The 19,016-nt window shown below is 39.5% G+C and overlaps 1 protein-coding gene across 16 annotated transcripts in view; it reads right to left on the reverse strand.

Annotated features, from left to right (window-relative positions):
• Positions 1-12,776, reverse strand: part of ENOX2 (ecto-NOX disulfide-thiol exchanger 2) — a 263,263-nt gene extending 250,487 nt beyond the window's left edge. For 11 of the 16 annotated variants that reach the window (XR_005985635.1, XM_041740649.1, XM_041740637.1 and 8 more), the window contains exons 1-2: positions 12,575-12,776; positions 11,171-11,230 (exon numbers count right to left, since the gene is read on the reverse strand). The gene's annotated coding sequence lies outside the window, so the exon portion shown is untranslated. Of the gene's footprint in view, positions 1-11,170; positions 11,231-11,918; positions 12,013-12,574 lie in introns of those variants that run through there. The other 5 variants (XM_041740641.1, XM_041740640.1, XM_041740651.1 and 2 more) reach the window with 3 other exon arrangements.
• Between the last annotated feature and the right edge of the window lie 6,240 nt (positions 12,777-19,016).

The following is a 19,016-nucleotide window of genomic DNA, read 5'->3' on the forward strand; positions in this document are numbered from 1 at the left end:
CAACCACTGAGCCACCCAGGCATCCCCGAATCAATCAAACTTGTAACAAACCCTGAGAGTCCAATCAGTTCAAATTCCTGCGAACAGCACACCAAGACTTGGTTTCACCTGCCTAAGAACCCACAAAGGAACCATAATTAACACTGGATAAGAAATTGGGAGGGCCGCCTGGGTGGCTCAGCAGTTGAGCATCTATCTGCCTTCGGCTCAGGGCATGATCCTGGAGTCTTGGGTTTGAGTCCCACATCAGGCTTCTCACAGGGGGCCTGCTTCTCCCTCTGCCTATGTCTCTGCCTCTCTATGTGTCTCTCATGAATAAATAAAATCTTAAAAAAAGAAATGGGGAGAACTAGGTTCTCCTGATTTTCCCACTGTTTGATCTTGGTCAAGTCACTTACACTCTTTCAATCTCGGCTTGCTTGCTTTGGAATGGCTGGGGCTGTTTACCAATACCTCAGGTCTAATAGTTTATACCAATTGTGAAATGTACTCTAGTAACAAAATAGAAAACAATGTCACAAGTTGGCCCTAATTTCCAGGAGGGAGGGAGGTGGACCAATCCAACTCTCCTCATGGTTTCTGTTTCTAGCTTATTTTGAAATATGCTCATAGACGAGTTAAGCAACTGTGCTTGCTTAGCCTTGGGAAGAGTCACCCTAATATTCCTCTTCATAATTTTTCTCTTCAAAAAACATTCTAGAGGCAGTTTGTTTTCTTCAGATGAAAGCTACAGGTCAGTGGTATGGCCCCAAAAGGGAAAAAGGAAAGAAAGAACGTGATCTAGAATATGCTGAGCGCCTATTGCACGCCAGTCAAGGCATGATACTTCACATTATTTACATTAGACCTCGCAACACAGCTATATGCTAAACATTATTATCTTCATTGTATAGGTAAGGAAACTGAAGCTTAGTGATATTAAGTGACTTACACTCACTCAACTGCTAAGTGATAAAATTGGGGTCTGAACTCAAGCAATCTGAATCTACTACTATACTAACATTCTAACGACTAAAGTCTGAATGACTGAATTCCTTCTGAATTCGGTGATTCAATTGGAGTTGCTTAGTGAATAAATCATGTGCTGAGTCAATACAGTGAAAATAAACTTACTTGCATGTAACTGGGTTGACAATTTTTAAAAATTTCATCAGACAATGTGGTTAAGACCACTGAGGTCTGGAGTAAGACAAACCTCAGTTGCTTGAATTTGGGCTTATGGACAAGGTACTTAACCATGCTAAGTCTCAAATTTTCTTATCTGACAAATGGGAAAAGAAGTCGTATCTATTTGATTGGGTTGTTAGGAAGCATTAATGATGTGATAGCAGCTAGCACAGTGCTTGGCACAAAATTGTTCAATAAATGCAAATTAGAGCTATCCTTGTACTCATAAGTAACAGAGCAAGAAAGGAAAAGTTATAAAGAAAAAGAAAACCAGGATTCATTGAATGCAAGTGCTCCTTGGCCTGTAGAACAGACTTAGCATGAAAGAAGTTTTCAGTGGCCCACCCATACCCTCGAAAACTATGCCGCATCCTACAGATTAGCATATTAATGAGGCCACATGAATATACTAATTGGAGGTGCCTAAGTAGTAGCAAGGAGACTTGTCATGTGGTCTGCTGAACAGCAATTGTCCCTCGTTTCCTGGAACCTATCCTTCTAAAGAGAGAGTTGGAAAGTAGTAGAAGTACTGCTGGAACTACTAGGTGGGCTAAGGCCCTTTTCTTCCCCCAATTCTTCAAATTCTAGCTTCTCTCTCACCCATTCACTCGTGGCCCACTTCTCATTTACTCCCCTTCTCCCTCAGTTTTTTCTAGTTTTTTTTTTTAAGATTTTATTTATTTATTCACAAGAGACAGAGAGAGAGGCAAAGACATAGGCAGAGGGAGAAGCAGGCTCCTGCCAAGGAGCCTGATGCAGGACTCAATCCCAGGACCCAGGGATCATGCCACTAGCTGAAGGCAGACGCTCAACCACTGAACCACCCAAGCATCCCAGTTTTTTCTAGTTTTACTGTGATTCTTTCCGTGGCTCTAGCTCTGTCTCTGTTTATCAGCATCAAGTGGTATTTATGGGATGTGTGTCTGGCACTATACTAGGTAAAGTGTAGAGACATCCAAAAGTTAGTTGAAGAGAAATGTGTTCTATGGCCAAATAGATCAAAGACACACAGGTAGACTGGAGTTTTGGCAATATAGTAAATGCAGATATAACAAGATAATATGGTTGATTTCAGAGCACAAAGTAGTTTGTTCATCCATACATACTAAAGAATTTAGAAAAATATACATGGGTGGATAGGTGATAAAGCAAATAGTATAAAGTGCTAATTATAGAATCTAAGTGATGGATTATAGGGGTATTTACTGTAAAATTCTTTAACAGTCTCTGTATATTTAAATTTTTTCCCACAAAAGTTTGAAGATAAAGGAGTGGGGTAAGAGGTATTGCTTTTTCAACTTCAAATATTTCAGAACAAAATATTATCATATTTATATAAAGAAGCATAGGGGCGCTTGAGTGGCTCAGTTGGGTGAGGGGCCGACTCTTGATCTTGGCTCAGGTCATGATCTCAGGGTCCTGGGATTGAGCTGGGTGTTGGACTTCGTGCTCAGGAGGGAGTCTGCTTGAACTCTCTCTCTCTCCCTTTGCCCCTCTACCCTTCTCTCTCTCCAACTAAGCATAAATCAAATAGGACAAAATGCTAAAAATTGCTGAATCTGAGTGAACGGCATGACAGTCCCATATGATCTGTGAAAATCTTCTACATTTAAAATAATTTCAAAATAGAAGGTTAAAAGATAATTGGTTGAACGCTGACCCTTTTACATAGTGTCTCAGTTACCATTTTAGTAGAGAAGATACGGGGTTGGTAGTAGTAGAGAAATTGGAAAGAATGGGGGAGGGGCAATAATCAACCTGTAGATAAACCTTGGGTGCCTTCTATATGCAAGACACTATAGTAGGCACCATGGAGACAAAAAAAAACACAGTCCCCACCCTGAGAGGGTTCACAGTGTAGGTGGGAGAAGCCAAAGCAGTGTCTTAAAGGGTAACTGGCTGGAGCAGAGAAATTCTGTAAGAGAGAATTCTGTAAGAGAGAATGAAGCTCAGAAAGGTAGGTTGGAGCCAGACTGCAGAAAGTACCCAAGGCCATGCTAAGGAGTTAGGACTTCATCGTAAGGATAATGGGAAGCCATTTACAGTATCTGAGTTCAGGAAAGAACATGTTCTAAAACTGATGGGCTAGATAGTATAACATGTTGGAGCACAGGTACCTTCAACATGTATTTATTTTATATTCATATACTTCTGGCCCTTCTATCTATTTCGATAACTGGATGTGGCCTTTAGGGCTTTTCAACATTCTGGATGCTGCCCATTTTTTAAACAGCCACTTTTTGTCATCTTTCCAGCCTCTTTCCCTCCCCCAGCCCCAAGGGGAGCTGCCCAGCACTCAGCTCAGCCCTGCTGACTCAGTAAGCAATAAATAAGCCTTATACAGTTTTTTAAACCAAGTTGCTAAGCTTTGAATCTCTGATTTCCTTCATGGTAATCAAGCCTCAATTACTACTGAGATCATTGATTTGAGTTGGAAAAATGAATATTCAGCTAAGCAAAATGTGAAGGAGTACAGGAAGGTATGTCCTATGTGTAGAAGGAAACAATTATTCACAGTGATTTTTGGATATTAAAAGAAAACCTAGTGGAGAGGACACCGGGCTGAATAGCAGCAGCAAGTGATTAGGATCAGACGTCTCAAAGACTGCCAAACTAAAAGGTGGACTTTTTCTGTTTCTAGTTTTTGACCCCCATAAAGTCCATCCTGCAATCCAATCATGTTACTCCCACATTTAAAACTCTGTTCTGGCACATGTCTGCCTAGCTCCTTAGCAAGTGGACTTCCTTCACCAACTGACCACAAGATAACCTTTCCAGATTCGTATCTGGTCCCCCACCCAACTCCCAGGGGTTCACACACAATATCTTAGCTTTTTCTAAACTATCCATTCAGACACATGCAATTGCTTTGCATGTGTTGGTGGTCCCTCTGCCTGGAATCCTTGCCCATTACCTTCTTCCACCTAGATTCTAGGCAATGCCCACTCATCCGTTGTGATTCAGCATAGTTAGACTCTGGTCTGTGTTACCCGCCTCTAGCAGTTATGCCCTCCATCATGTTTCCAGGGCACCTTATATACCTCCTTCTCTGAAGTAATATACCTTTCCCACTGTAATGTAATTATTGGTTTGAGTGTCCATCTCCCCCTACTTAACTATGAACTCCTTGGGGGCAGGCAGGGACTACTTCTAATTAATCACTATTCCTAGTGCTTACCATAAAGTCTGGTCCTGTATATGTGTTCAAATATCTATTGAATAAATGAGTTTGAATATCAAGTGCTCCTTGAATTCAAAATATGCATCTCTTGAAAGGTAAAAATTAGAATACTATGTGACCAAAGTAATCCTCGTGGAGTATGTTTGAGGACTTGAGTGAAGGAGAGATGGTACGAGGACATATTATGAGGTCTTAATGTGGGACATTTCTACCCTAGGAAGCTCTTACTGGCAGTTGTTGCTGGCTGAAAAGAAGAGCAGCTGGACAGACCAGAAGGGCCCTTACCGGGGATTTCCCCAATGTTACCTTTTACAGCTCAGCACTGAATGAAGAAAAAGTTGTTTATATAACATTCCCCACACAGTGCTTTGATTCTCCTGAATTACAGCCAAACTTTCATTTGTACTCTGCCTACAGATACATTTGGACCAGACTTGTTAACAGGTAGTCACTGAAAGTTCTCCAGTTCCTATTTCCACCTGTCATTATTACTCCAAGGAACATTTTGTGGGGAAGTGACCACTGAAAAACTGAGAGTCAAAAGGGGGGGGCAGGGCAGTTAATAAAAATGACCTTTTATTTTTCTCCTAGATTGCCAATGTATTTCACACCAACTCCCATCCTGCATTGGTTTATACTGTGTATCAGTAAAGGCAAAAAAAGAAAATGAAGACTTTAGCAAAACTTGATGCTTGTAGGCAAGAAAAAGGGGAAGCAACACTGAGGCCCAGAATATAAATCTTTAGATATATGATCCATTGCCACTTCTGAAAAGTAAACATTTCAGATGTTTTAAACAAATAGCAGAAGCAATTAGCCCCCTTCTGTAGACTCAACAGAGGTGTATGCTGAATTAAAAAAAAAAAAACCCGAGTCTGTTTTGATCTTCAAAAATGTCAAACTGGTAAACGTTTCGCTTTTTTTGTATATATAAATCTATGAGCCAAGCCTAGCTTGAGGAAGATTTAAGAGACATAAAATTTGTCTGAGGTGTCTGCCAAATCTCTGCAGCAGAGAGAAACCCTGGAAAAGCTGACATAGTCATAACTCTCACATCACTAGCAGGCTTGTGCAGCACTGGATGTACACAGAGTCACCGTTCCTTCTCTCAAACTGTTTGTAAACAGAGAAATAGATCATTTGCTTATCAGCTATCTGGTAGTTCATGTTTGCCTATATATCCCATAGAGGAATGAAAAAGAAAAAAAGTCCCCACTGGCACATAGCCTAACTTTCAGCTGGGTAGATTTTCATTTATATGATGGGCCTGCTTGTTAAAATCTTCTCTGTCATTTGCTCTCACACACTCATTCTTGTGTGTACACTAGATCAATCTCTGTCTCTGCCTCTCTGCTTGGAAGGCCTTAAGAGGGTATTTATAAGTATCTAGTGCAGTGTCTAACAGAGTGCTTTGCACATAATAAGCCCACAATAATTCATCAAATGAATTGAAACTCCATCTGAAATTTCTGTATTCGACTTATTTGATCATGGAACAAGAGAATTATAGATTCTTTTTCTTGGAGTATTTAAAAGTGACAATTCCTTACAAAGTAATATCATTTTATTCAGACAATTCATGCTTAGGACTTCTGTCCTTTAAAAGCATCCATTTTTACACAATGGGAATTATTTGTAAGGCAAATGAAGGAAAGACCACGCTGCAGGATCCTGAATGACAATATGAACACTGATACATTTTGTAAAGAAAATCAGATATCCCATATTCACCCGATTGTATGTCGTTATGGTAATCCACTACATATGTCTAAGATCACTTAACAATGCAGGAATATAGTGCATGCATGGGCTGCATTCTGTAAATAGGATTAACAGTTGAATTCAACCAAGGTCTTCCCTGGGGAGAGATTGCTGGAAAATACATCTACATGACATTTAAAAAAATAAATTAACCAATGACATTGGCTCCCACGAGACACATTGTTTCTTGTACATTCAATTCTATCACAGTTTTCTGTAGCTCTCTGCTGACATCCCCATCCCCAAAGACATAGAATTTCAAAACAGAAAGAAAAACAGAGCAATTGGAGCTCTTCTGTCTCTCCTGCATGAAGTGTTATGTACACAAAGGAAAAGATTTCTGTACATTAGCACAATATGAACTGTGACATGGTGAGATCATGTCAGTCTGGACTGTTCTCATTATGCTGTGGTCACATATAAGTTGCCCAAGGGAATGAACAAAGTCTGTGTGCATGCTGACCAAGATTGGCAGGGGCTGCAAGAAAATGAAGAAAAGAGCTGTGTTATAGCAGGAGGTTTAAATTGTTTCCTTTAAAAATGTTCTTTGTGATGATTTTTCTCCCCACTTTTATGTATTTAAATTAATTTTCCTCTTCTGTAACGTAGGGATAACTATTGGATGTAGTGAATATTTTTATAGAGGATGAAATTAAATCATGGCATACAATTATATTAATATATATTATATAACATATAATATAATTAATTAATATTAATATATTAAATAATTATGTTAACCCATAGAGTCCACATCAACATTTGGCTAGCATTAACTAAACATCTATTATATGCCAGGCTCTGGCTTAAGACACCAAGAAAAAGTAAATCATGGGAGGAAAATGTGACATTGGGGAGAAAAGCAGGGAGATGATTTTTAAAAGTTTCATAAACCAGTCTAAGAAGTTTAGATTCTGTCTTAAGGACAATGGACAGCCTTTGAACTATTTTATATAGAGCTGGATGGCTTCAGATTTGCAATTTAGAAAAATCATTCTCAGCACTGTTAGAGAATGGATCAGAAAGGAAGCAGGTTGGAGACAGTAGTAAACTAGGCTAGAAGTTGTATGTGTGTGTGTGTGTGTGTGTGTGTGTGTGTGTGTGTGTGTTTTGCAGGGTGTTTGGGGGCGGCATTGTGCCCCAAACTAAGGCAATGATAATAGGGGTAGACATGGGAAAAACATTTTTAATAACTTTTAAAAAGTAACAAATATACTATTATAGATGATTAGAAAATAAAAATATGCAAAAGGTTAAAAATAGAACTCATGTTACCTTACCATTTACAGCAAACCACTATTGAATTTTGTGTATTTAATGATAATTTTCAATGTATGTATGCATAAGGGTGTGTGTATGATCACATGCATGTGTATGCATGTGTATTTAAACTGGAATTTGTTGGCTTCATAACCTGAATTTTTTCTAAATATATTATAAACAATGTTCAACATCATTAAATATTTTTTAGTAACATCAACTTACATGGCTACTTAATATAGTAATCTAGTTTATAGATAGACCATAATTGATTAAATCCAAATCTCTAGTATTGGGGACATTTAAAATGCTGTTTTTCTTTTTTCCCCCTGGGATAGACATCTTGAGAGTTAAAATTTTGGAAATATCACATTTACTTCCTCAGCTTAGAGCCCTAGAAGTAGAAGTGGTACACTGAAAGCTATGAACTTTAAGATTTTTGATATACTGATAATTTCTCTCCAGAAGGGCTATATCAAATTACAGTCCCACTAGCAGCATCTATGACTGGGAGACCCATTTGAGAGTTCAAGGAGGGAGTCAACTGGATTTGGTAGGTGGAGAGGAGGGATGGATCCTTGGCAGGGTATCAGATAGGAGCAATGTGAACTCTGTCAAGAGGAGCAAAGCAATGGGCAGGCCTAAAGGACAGGTGGCTGGATGGATAACTGGTGAGAAAGAAAAAGGTAAGGTGACCACGGAAGAGTGGAGGAAAATGAAAAAGAAGGAAACCTCTAGTGAAAGATATTTGGGTCGCTTTAATTTACTGCTTTATTCAGCAAAAGCAGCTAATGTAGCAAACAGCTAATCTTTTTGTAACATTTGGCACTATGGTACCAGAGTTCTGAGTTATATTCATATGAATATGTTTATCCATTTGTTTATCCAATAACCATTTATTAGTATTTGGTATCTACCACATGCCAAGTGCTGTTCTGGATACTATGGTTGTGGAGATAAATAACACCTGGCCCCTGCCCTCAAGGAGTTCACAGTCTAGGGCAGAGACAGATGCATCCACAGACAGACACACTATCGCATGGTACAGCCAACGACAGAAGTAAGTGCAGGGTTCTACTGAAGCCAGGAGCCTAACATTGTTTCATGTATGCCTGCATGTGTTTGTGTGTGTGGGGGGGGGAGTTGCAGGAAAGGCTTCAAAGAGGTGTTGATATTCAAATATCAAAATTATTTGATATTATATTTTAAATAATATAATTCCATTAAGACTCACCCTGAATCTTGAAGGAGTTCCTCAGATGACTAAGGGTCACAGATCATACTCATATTCCTGACCAGTGCCTTGAATATTTGTGCCACTGCTGACAAGGACACTCAGTAAGGCAGTGAAAATGCCCATGTGTAATCCAAACCCATTCGTGAAAACAGCTGCCACTGTTACCTTAATGCATGTATGTCCATGGCCTGATTTGGGCAGCAATACGCACTTCTTAGAATATAAAGGATAAGGGATCCCTGGGTGGCGCAGCGGTTCGGCGCCTGCCTTTGGCCCAGGGCGCGATCCTGGAGACCCGGGATCGAATCCCACATCAGGCTCCCGGTGCATGGAGTCTGCTTCTCCCTCCACCTGTGTCTCTGCCTCTCTCTCTCTCTCTCTCTCTGTGACTATCATAAATAAATAAAAAAAATTAAAAAAAAAATAAAGGATAACAGGCAAGTGACATACAGACTTTTAAAAATAATTCTGATGATGTTGATAGAATAATAGTCATATCTACTAAGTCCTACTAATTCTACCTCCTAAATGTTTCTTATATCTGTTCCCTCCTCTCATATGCAGCTCCCTTGGGTCCTCTTCATCTCTAGCTTCCCAACTCGTCATGCCCCCTCCTCCAGTGCATCCCAAAATAAAAACCTAATCATGGTACTCCTAAAATATTTTATTTTTCTTTATTGCCTACAATCAGTATTTCCCAAATTTCAGTCATTTGAGTATTATCATATTCATACACCACATATACTATTATTTACTTAATATTTATCTTTAAAACATAAAACTTGTTCACTTTATATTTTTACTAAGCCATTTCCTGCATAACCTTAGATAGTTCATGGGACATAGTTCAATTTTATCCTTTATGAGACACATTAGAATATATAATTACTAAAATTTAAAATGTTTGTGGGAGTACAACATAACCACCACTGGCAGACACCCTACAGTTTGAATAACAATGGTAGCACATCCAAATTTCTTTCTTTTTAAAAAATCTTTATTATTATAATTTTTTAAGTAGGCTCCGCACACAGCATGGAGCCCAAGGTAGGGCTTGAACTCACGACCCTGAGATGAAGACCTGAGCTAAGATCAAGACTTGGACCCTTATCCAACTAAGCCACCCAGGCACCCTGAGGACATCCAAATTTCTTAACACTGCATTCAAGGTACTTTACAAATAAGCCCCAGCCTATTTTTCCAGACTCTTCTACCATTACAAACTTTCCTTTCTCCCAATCTGTACCCTAGCCATGCTGAATTCCTAAATATTAAATGGACATGCTTTGCTCTTCTATAGCCACATGTCTTTCACAGACTGCACTTTCTAATCTGGAATGCCTCCCCTATACTGTTTTCTGCCTGGAAAACTTATTATCCTTCAAGACCTGTCACCTCCTTACAGAAGCCTTCTACCTGATTCTTCCTTACAGCTAGACACTACTTTCTTTATCCTTCCAATAGCACTCTGTACCTGTCTCTGTTATACTATACATTATTTCACAATTGTGGGCATATTATCTCCCCAGCAAGAACCAGGGATAGCTCATATCTCATACTCTGTTGCATCCTGAACAGTCCACATAAGCAAAGGTCTTAGAGGAGACCTAATGACCTAGGAGGTCACTTAATACAAAAGCTACAATAAAATAAAAACTAAAAGTACCATCCAAGTCCAAATAGCTTACATGTAAGACATGTTTTTTTTTCTTAAAAAAAAAAAAAAAGAATCATCTGGGGATTCCTGGGTGGCTCAGTGGTTGAGTGTCTGCCTTTGGCTCAGGGCATGATCCTGGAGTCCCGGGATCAAGTCCCACATCAGGCTTTCTGCATGGAGCCTGCTTCTCCTCCCTCTGCCTCTGTCTCTGCCTCTCTCTGTGTGTTTCTCATGAATAAATAAATAAAATCTTTAAAAAAGAGAATCATCTGATTCAGAAATAGCCATACTGACTATATGTTTTGGCAGACATAATTAGCTGTGGCTGCAATAAAAGTTAAGCAAATTCAGTTTTGGTAGCTACTTTACAGCATACACGTAACTGACACAGAAACTAAAAGTAAACCATTTGGGTTTCTGCCAGGATGATCAACTATACTTCACAATAATCTTTCCTTACCCCAAATGGAAAGTCAAGAACAAAAGTGAACAGTGGGACTAGCAAACCATGGTGGAGAGCGTGGGCTTTCAAGCCAGAAATCTATACATCCAAACCCCAACTCAACTCCTTACAATCTATGTGACTTTGGGCAAGTTAAAGTGCTCTACCTTTTAGCTTTCTCTTCTAGGAAACTGTGGAAAATAGCACCTACTTCATAAGACTCTTAAAGCAACAAAGTGCTTATGATAGTGCCTGGAACATTAAATGGGCTCAATAAATAGTCATTATTGTTGTCCAATGAAATGACTATAAATCAGATATGATGCATAAGGACAGCAAATGCATTTCTTAATAAATTTACGGCACCAGGCTTTAAAATGACAACTATAGAGTGTAGCTAAGAATAGCCACTAACAAAACAGTCTATAAGACAAAGTTATTAATGGGTTTAAATTAAACTCACACCTGGAACATACCACCACACTTCTTTGTGTTCTCCAAGAAATGATCTCAAATCAGGTTCCCCTAAGATAAAAAAAAAAAAAATCACCCAATCTTAAATTTTTGGTCTTTAGTTTTATTTGATACAGAATAATATCCAAACTATTTGGATGCTTTAAAGTATCCTGTAATTATGACCCCAAGCTTTTCAACACTATTTCTTTCCCAATCTCTCCTTGATGACACCTTTTATTCCAGTCAGGCAAACCCACCCTTCACAAAAGTGCTCCCTCCTCTATCTACCCTTCTCAGATACCAATCCCAGTACCAGGAGGCATTTTCTCCCTTCTTTTTGCCCATTTCAAATCTTCTTTACTCCTTTGGAGCCAAAATTAAAATTCACCTTCTCCACAATGCCTACCAGGATTGGTCTGGAAGACAGACGACAATGTCAAGCCTACAGCACTTCCAGGGTTAGCCTCGCTTGACCTTCCATAGGTCAACCCCCAACCCCATCAGTATTACAAACTTTTCACACGCTTTTGTAATAATAGTTAATACAGTCTGGTTCGCACAGTCTACTTTATTCCACAGTCGGTGTGCCCCCTAAATCTTTGTCAACATTAGTGCTGTATCAGTCCATGTTGGAAACCCCGAAAGCACTCGGTTTTTAAAAGAGGTCTAACTTGCCTTTGACTCTCACCAGAACACTGCACTGAACCTTAACCACATTTTCTCAAAAACGAGATTTCTTCTATCTACTGCTCCTCACCCCGTCTGGAAACTGAAGAGAAACCTTTCCACTCCAAAAATCTGATCAGGGAAGAAGCGAGTGGCTGGAAGGGCCAATAAAGAGAGGGCGACGATCTTTCTCTCACAGCAACGTTGCAAAGAGTGAAAATTTGATAAAGTCACGCCCCCAGGGGAAATTGGGGAGTGTGGGAATTGGGCACAATTTCCCAAATTGGGAAATGTGGGCACCTACCTCCTTTGGGACGGGTAGGTGCCCAAATCTGAAATGTAAATTGAGGGGAAGAGAGGAAAGAGGTCACCCAACTCTTCCAAGTAGTAAGGAGAGTCCAGATGTCGCCCAGGGAAGACCCGGGACGAGAACCCTAACTTCAGACCTCTAAGGTGGCACGGGGCTGGAGTGGGGATAGACGTTGGCATTGTGAGGAGAAAAGGAGAGCTGGCGACGTAGAGAAAAAGAAGAGAGGGAGCACTCCCGAGGCTCTAAACCCGAGGAAACTGTCGCGGAGATCTCAGAAGCCCACCCCCGACTCCCAGTCCCTACACCCCCTCCTCGGCAGAGGCGGAGATGGGCGGAGTTAAGCGCTGAAGAAAGCGGCCCGGAAGCACCCTCCTCCCTAGGCCCCCTCGGTCCCACAGTCCCCAGCCATAGCCACTCGGGCTTTCTGTCTCTCTGACCTCCAGCTCCCCGGCTACCGAAGGACTACTCATACAGCCGCGGAAAATCGGGCCGGCGTGACAGCTTCTGAGAGCATAGTGCCCTCGTGGCGCCCCACGCCACGCAACTGTCTTCTGAACTCGCCGCCTTGCGGTAGCTCGCTTAGGCCCGGCACTCAGGGCCAAGGCTGGACTCTCACTCACATCGCGGCTGCTTCAGCGTCTCCTATTGGTTACTGGTCACCAGGGAAGCCGGAGGCCCCGTCTCTTGTCCTCATGGGAAATGTAGTTTGAGGTTGCTGGAGGCTGTTCTTCCTGCGGGGGTGGGGGGGTATCCAATATTGGCATTGGTGGAAAGACTCAAGTGAAGACACAGGATTGTGGGAGATGGAGTCGAGGCGCTTCTTTCTGTATACCCACAATTCCTCCCGCCAGTCCGATCAAACCCTGAGTTCAGATGGAGAAGGGTATTCTGGGTGTTGTAGTTTGGAGTGTAGTGTCCTACAGAATCTTCTCTTCTTGGGTTATGGATGGGGTTGTGCTTATTAGGGGTAGATGAAGGTTCTAGATCTATTTTACTGTTAGTTAAGCTATTAGCATTTTAGAGGAACCACTTTATGTCGTGATTTAAAATTCTTATTCAGTTTTGATTGGAATGGCTTTTTAAAAATGGTTATTTGTGCTCTGATAAGCTTAGAATCACTGGTCCTTTAAAACTGTCATAGTGTGTTCTGTGTGAACCATCTGCATTAGAACCACTTCAGAGGTTCTGGGGAAAATGTTATACAATGTTTCTAGTCAGGAATCACATTTTCCCTTGGAAGTCCTAAGAAATACGGTCTAAGCCAGCCCAGCAGAAACCGAGTTAACACATAAGGAAGTCACATTGCTGGTGTAATGCAACAGTTTAAAACAGGTAGAGAATACAACTTGAATAATAATAAATAAATACATACTTCTTTAAGAAACTATTGTTTTAGGGACGCCTGGGTGGCTCAGCGGTTGAATGTCTGCTTTGGGTTAGGGGAGTGATCCCCGGGGTCGTGGGATCGAGTCCTGCATCAGGCTCCCCGGAGGAAGCCTGCTTCTCCCTGTGCCTATGTCTCTGCCTCTGTGTCTCCCGTAAATAAATAAATAAAATCTTTTAAAAAGAAAGTATTGTTTTAGTACAAGATGTGTTAAAAAGAGGTAGATAAAGAAATAGAGACATCTAGCACTTTGAAGCAATTTAAAGGTTTAGGAAAATGATGGTTTAAGGCTCATTTCACTCCTGATTTTTTTTACTTTTTTTCTTTGATTAATGCCTATAGCTGAATGGATCATTACAGTTGGGTTACTACAATTTTACTGATAAGGACAACATTTTGGCTCACATGTGGAATGAATGCAAAGAAAGATGAATTACATTTTACTAAGGTAATTGCCTAAAGTCTTAAAAGTAAAGTGAAAAAAATAAGAAGACTTAATGGATTGAAAAATTTACTCAGCAAACTGCTTTGTGCAAGGCTCTCGGCTAGGCACTATTGCTACAGAATTAGAAACAGCCCTTGCTATTAAGTAGCTCACCACCTAGGAGAGGAGACAGAGTATACAATGTGAAAAGTGCTCTAAAAAAGGTCTACATAGAGTTCTATAAGACCATAGAACTAGAAGAACCCATTCTATTTCTGGAGCAGGCCATGCTTTTATGATGAGATTTGACGAACTGGTAAAGTATTTGGGGTAGAGAGGTCAACCATATTTCATACTGAGGAATAAGAATGTAAGAGAGTGCAGAGAACACCTCCCCTTCCCCCCAAAGGTTCCATATTGCAGGAAATAGATCACACAGGAATAGGGAGCCATACCAAGGAGTTCAAAATTTAACCTGAAAGCAGTAGAGAACTATCAAAGGTTCTTAAGCAAGGACATGATATGATCAGATGGACTTGGTGATACTTTGGATATAGAAAGTGAGGGAAAGGAAGGAGTATCTTCTGACTCTCAAGTTTTGGTTTGGAAGACTGAATATGTGGTAGTACCACTCATTTAGATAGAGAAAAAGTAACAAGTTTTGTGAGGGATAGGAGAAATTAAGTTTTGGACACTTAAAAAAATTGAGGAGTCTATGGAACATTTGGATGGAGATGCCTGATAGACTGCAAGGAAGTGTAGGTCTGAAGCACAGGAGAGAGATCTGGGTTGGAACTAAACATTTGAGAGACATTAGTATATAGATAGTAATTAACTAAGCAAATATGTATTAAATTTCTTTTAAAATTTATTTATTCATGAGACACACACAAAGAGAGAGAGAGAGACAGAGAGAGAGAGGCAGAGACACAAGCAGAGGGAGAAGCAGGCTCCATGCAGGGGGCCTGACGTCGGACTCGATCCCGGGTCTCCAGGACCATGCCCTGGGCTGAAGGCAGCGCTAAACCTCTGAGCCACCTGGGCTGCCCTGTATTAAATTTCACTCAGTGTTTAGGACAGTAGTTTTTAGAAGGGCATAGATTAAGTATGGAACCCTAGAAAATAACTATACTTAAGTAGTAGACAGAGGAAATCAATCTTCCTTGCCTTCAAAGGAAGCTGAGAAGAAATGGCCACATAGATGAACCAAGAGAAAATAAAGTATAATTACTAGCATATAACACAGAGAGGTCAAATAAAAGGACAGAAGAGTAATAAGAGACTACTCATCCATCCATTCAATAAATATTTATTGAGTACCTATAACATTCCAGGCATAATTCAAGATGTTGGGAATAAAGAAGTAGGAAAAAAAAAACAGATAACATCCTTTCCCTTTAGAGTTTATATTCTAATGGGGAGAAAATATCAATAAACAAGATTAATAATTAAAATACATAGCTGTGACAAGTAATATTTTTGCAAGGCTTATTAGATTGCATTGTGTGTGTGTGTGTGTGTGTGTGTGTTACACAAACAAAGGTGAGACTCATGATCTATTGTTGGTAGAAAGTATGCTTGAAAATACATCCAGGAAAAGAAATATTTGAGTATAAGAAGATGAATTTGTGAAATAACATCCCAGGGTATGTTAGTCTGACTGTATTTATAGACCAATCAGTACGCCATAGTTAAGGTTTTGTCAACAGATAGTGTAAAGCTCAAGTCATGGCCATGGTTCAGATTTATAATTTGGCTTCAGTCTTTGCTTAGGTTAAGGGTTAGTCAGTTTGTTACTATCTTTACAAGTCAGTATGGATCCCTTGTTAGAGGACCATGTAAGCAAATTTAGGACTCAGCCTGATATCAACATTAGGTACCAGATGTATAGCCATGGTTCAATGTGTGTCAAGGATCAGAATCTGTTTCTGACACGGTATTAAAGCTCACTTGGAAGCTGTCATTACTTAAGCATGCCCTGGATTATACTTCACTGGCAAGGCAGTATACAAGATTTGGGTTCAGATTTTGGCCAATATTAGGATTTAGTCTGTATGTAGGAAGAGGCCTCATTCTAAAATTAGTGGACCAGGCTTAGATGGACCAGAACATTGGCTCAGTCAGAGACCTGTGTTACCACTTCCACTTGGCCTGTGTCAGTATTGATTCTGCAGATAGTGGTCTCATTTTGACTTTGTGTAGAGTTTCTTTTCGTCGAGGGATGCTGTTGGTGCCATCTGATTAAGCTTTTCTCTATTAACATTTTGATTGATGTAATTCCAGTATTATTCTATATACAATACACTTAGTTTTTGATTATTTAGATACTTGAAGGAGGCTTATAATTATCAGTAGCTGCATTGAGATTTGGGATGACTTATCAAACATTTTAAAGTGGATTCTTAAATAATGATATTAGTTTGCTGTGGCAATACTGTTGATTGGTTACTCGAACACCTTTAAAACATCCCCTTAGCTTATCTTCCTCAGAATACAGACTCTAAAAGTTAACGCTACTTTTTCTCAGGTACTTTTTTTAATCAATGAGACACAAAAAAAGAAATATAGTTTGATGTATGGAAAAGTTTATTTTCCTGGTTAAAGGAACAAAAATCATGGGCAATGCCTCTTCTATTTTTTAAAAACTTTATTGAGGTATAATTGATACACAAAAATTCCAATATTTAATGTATACATTTCAATGAGCTTGGACAATGTATATACACATGATAGCATCACCACAATCAAGGCCCTAACGTATTCATCACCTTCAGAAATTTCCGTGTTTGTGTATGTGTGCATGTGTGTGTGTGTTTTATGGTAAGAACATTTAACATGAGATCTATCCTCCTAACATATTTCAAAGTACACAATACTGTACTTTTAACTGTAGGCACTATGCTGCAGAGCAGATATCTAGAACTTATTCATCTCGCAAAACTGAAACATTAAACTCACTCCCCTCATCCCTGGCAATCACCATTCTACTCTCTGCTTCTTTGATTTTGACTATTTTAGAATCCTTATATAAGTGGAATCATGCAATACTTGTCCTTCAGTGACTGGCTTTTTTACTTAACATGATATCCTCTAGATTCATCTGTGTTGTCACAATGGTAGAATTTCCTTCTTTTTTAAAAACTGAATAATATTCCAATGTATTTATATACCACATTTTCTTTACCCGTTCATCTATTGATGGGCATTTAGTTTGCCTCTATATCTTAACTATTGTGAATAATGCTGCAATGAACATTGGCATGTTAATATATTTTTGAGATAATGATTGCATTTCCTTTGGATATATGCCCAGAAATGAGATTGTTGAATTATATGGTAGTTCTATTTTTAATTTTTTAAGGGACCTCCATACTGCTTTCTGTAGTGGCTGCACCATTTTACATTCCTATCAACAGTGTATAAGAGTTCCAATTTCTCTGTCCTTGTCAACACTTGTTATGTCTTGCCTCTGTTTGATAATAGTGGTCCTAACAGGTGTGAGGTGACGTTTCATTGTGGTTTCAATTTGCATTTCCCTGATGATTAGTGACAATGAGCATCTTTTCATATACCTGATGGCTATTTGTATAAGGCCATTTGGAGAACTGTCCAGTTCCCTATGAATTTTGATTTTTTAAAAAATTTCTGCTTAAAATGCCACCAGGATTTTGATAGAGAGATTTCATTGGATCTGTAGATCACTTTGGACATTTTGACAATATTAATTCTTCAATCTGTAACCAGGGATGTTTCTTTATTTGATCTGATTTCATGTATTTCATCAGTGTTTTTACGGTTTTCAGTGTACAAGTCTTTCACCCCCTGGATTAAGTTTATTTGTATGTATTTTATTATTCTGATGCTCTTACAAATGGGATGTTTCCTAAATTTTATTTTCAGATATTTCATTGTTAATATATAAAGATGCAACTGATTTTTGATTTTTGTATCCAATTAAGCTTTTACCAGAGCTTAGGGGTTAAAAGTGGCTAGATTAAGGCTTACTATGAAGATTTTAGGGTTGAGTGTAAACATGTTTGTTATATAGGTTGTTGATGTTACATGTCAATTTACAGATAAGATTAGTATGAGAATAGATAACATAGGATTCAGCTTGTGCTCAGATTTAGAGGCTCAGGCTTGGGTTCAGAGTGTTCATATCCTGTTGTCAGTTTGTGATTTAGACTCTGGCTAGTGTAGCAGGCATTCTGGTATCAGTAGTAGAGTTCAGTCTGTGCTAATATTTAGTACCTCTACTGTGCCCAGTGTCATGGGTATATCTCTCCCAATTTAGGATTAGGTTTGTAGCCAGGCTGATTGCTCAACCTCAAGCTAGTGGTAGGACACATTCCATGGCCACTAATACAGTGAACTTTGTTTATGGGTTTAAGGCTCAGTCTGTGACAAAGGTTAGTATTCAGTCTCAGCCTGTTATTAGCCCTAATAATGGAAGGAGGATTTTGATTCAACGTGCAGTGTGAGGAATTGTTCTTTAGCCAGGCATAGGGTTCAGTCTTTGGGTCTCAGATTGTGGACAGAATTTACATTCTTCATCCCAGGGTGGTACTCAATATGTGGCCAGGAATAGGACTCAGATATTGGCCATGGTGAGTTACCTGTGCTCAAGGGCAAAGTGAAATCTCTTGCTAGGTTTTAAGCAAAGAATATGAAAAGTATTTGTTTTGTTTTGTCCTTAATTCATGTTCAAGGCTTGGGTTCAGTCCTTGCCCAGGGTTAGCAAAAACAGTTCAGTTTCTGGTATTGGGAATCTGTCTGTGGTTAGCATTAAGGTTAAAGCAGAGTGGGATTCAGTCTGGGGCTAGAATCTAGTCAGAGATAGGATTTAGCCTATGTTAAAGACTCAGACTCCGTCATTAATCATTTGTGGAGGATCAGTTCTACTTTCAGTGTGAAAACTCAGGTTGGAGGTTAGGCTTATGGGCTCAGTCTGTGATGAGAGTTAGGAATTTAGTCTGTGGCCAGAGACTTAGTTTATAACTAGTTTAGAAGCTATAAAATTTAGGCACCAAATCCATGACCAGTGATGAGGCTGCGTCTGCCCCAGGTTAAG

This window comes from Vulpes lagopus, chromosome X (genome assembly GCF_018345385.1).
Source record: "Vulpes lagopus strain Blue_001 chromosome X, ASM1834538v1, whole genome shotgun sequence".
Lineage (NCBI taxonomy): Eukaryota > Metazoa > Chordata > Mammalia > Carnivora > Canidae > Vulpes > Vulpes lagopus.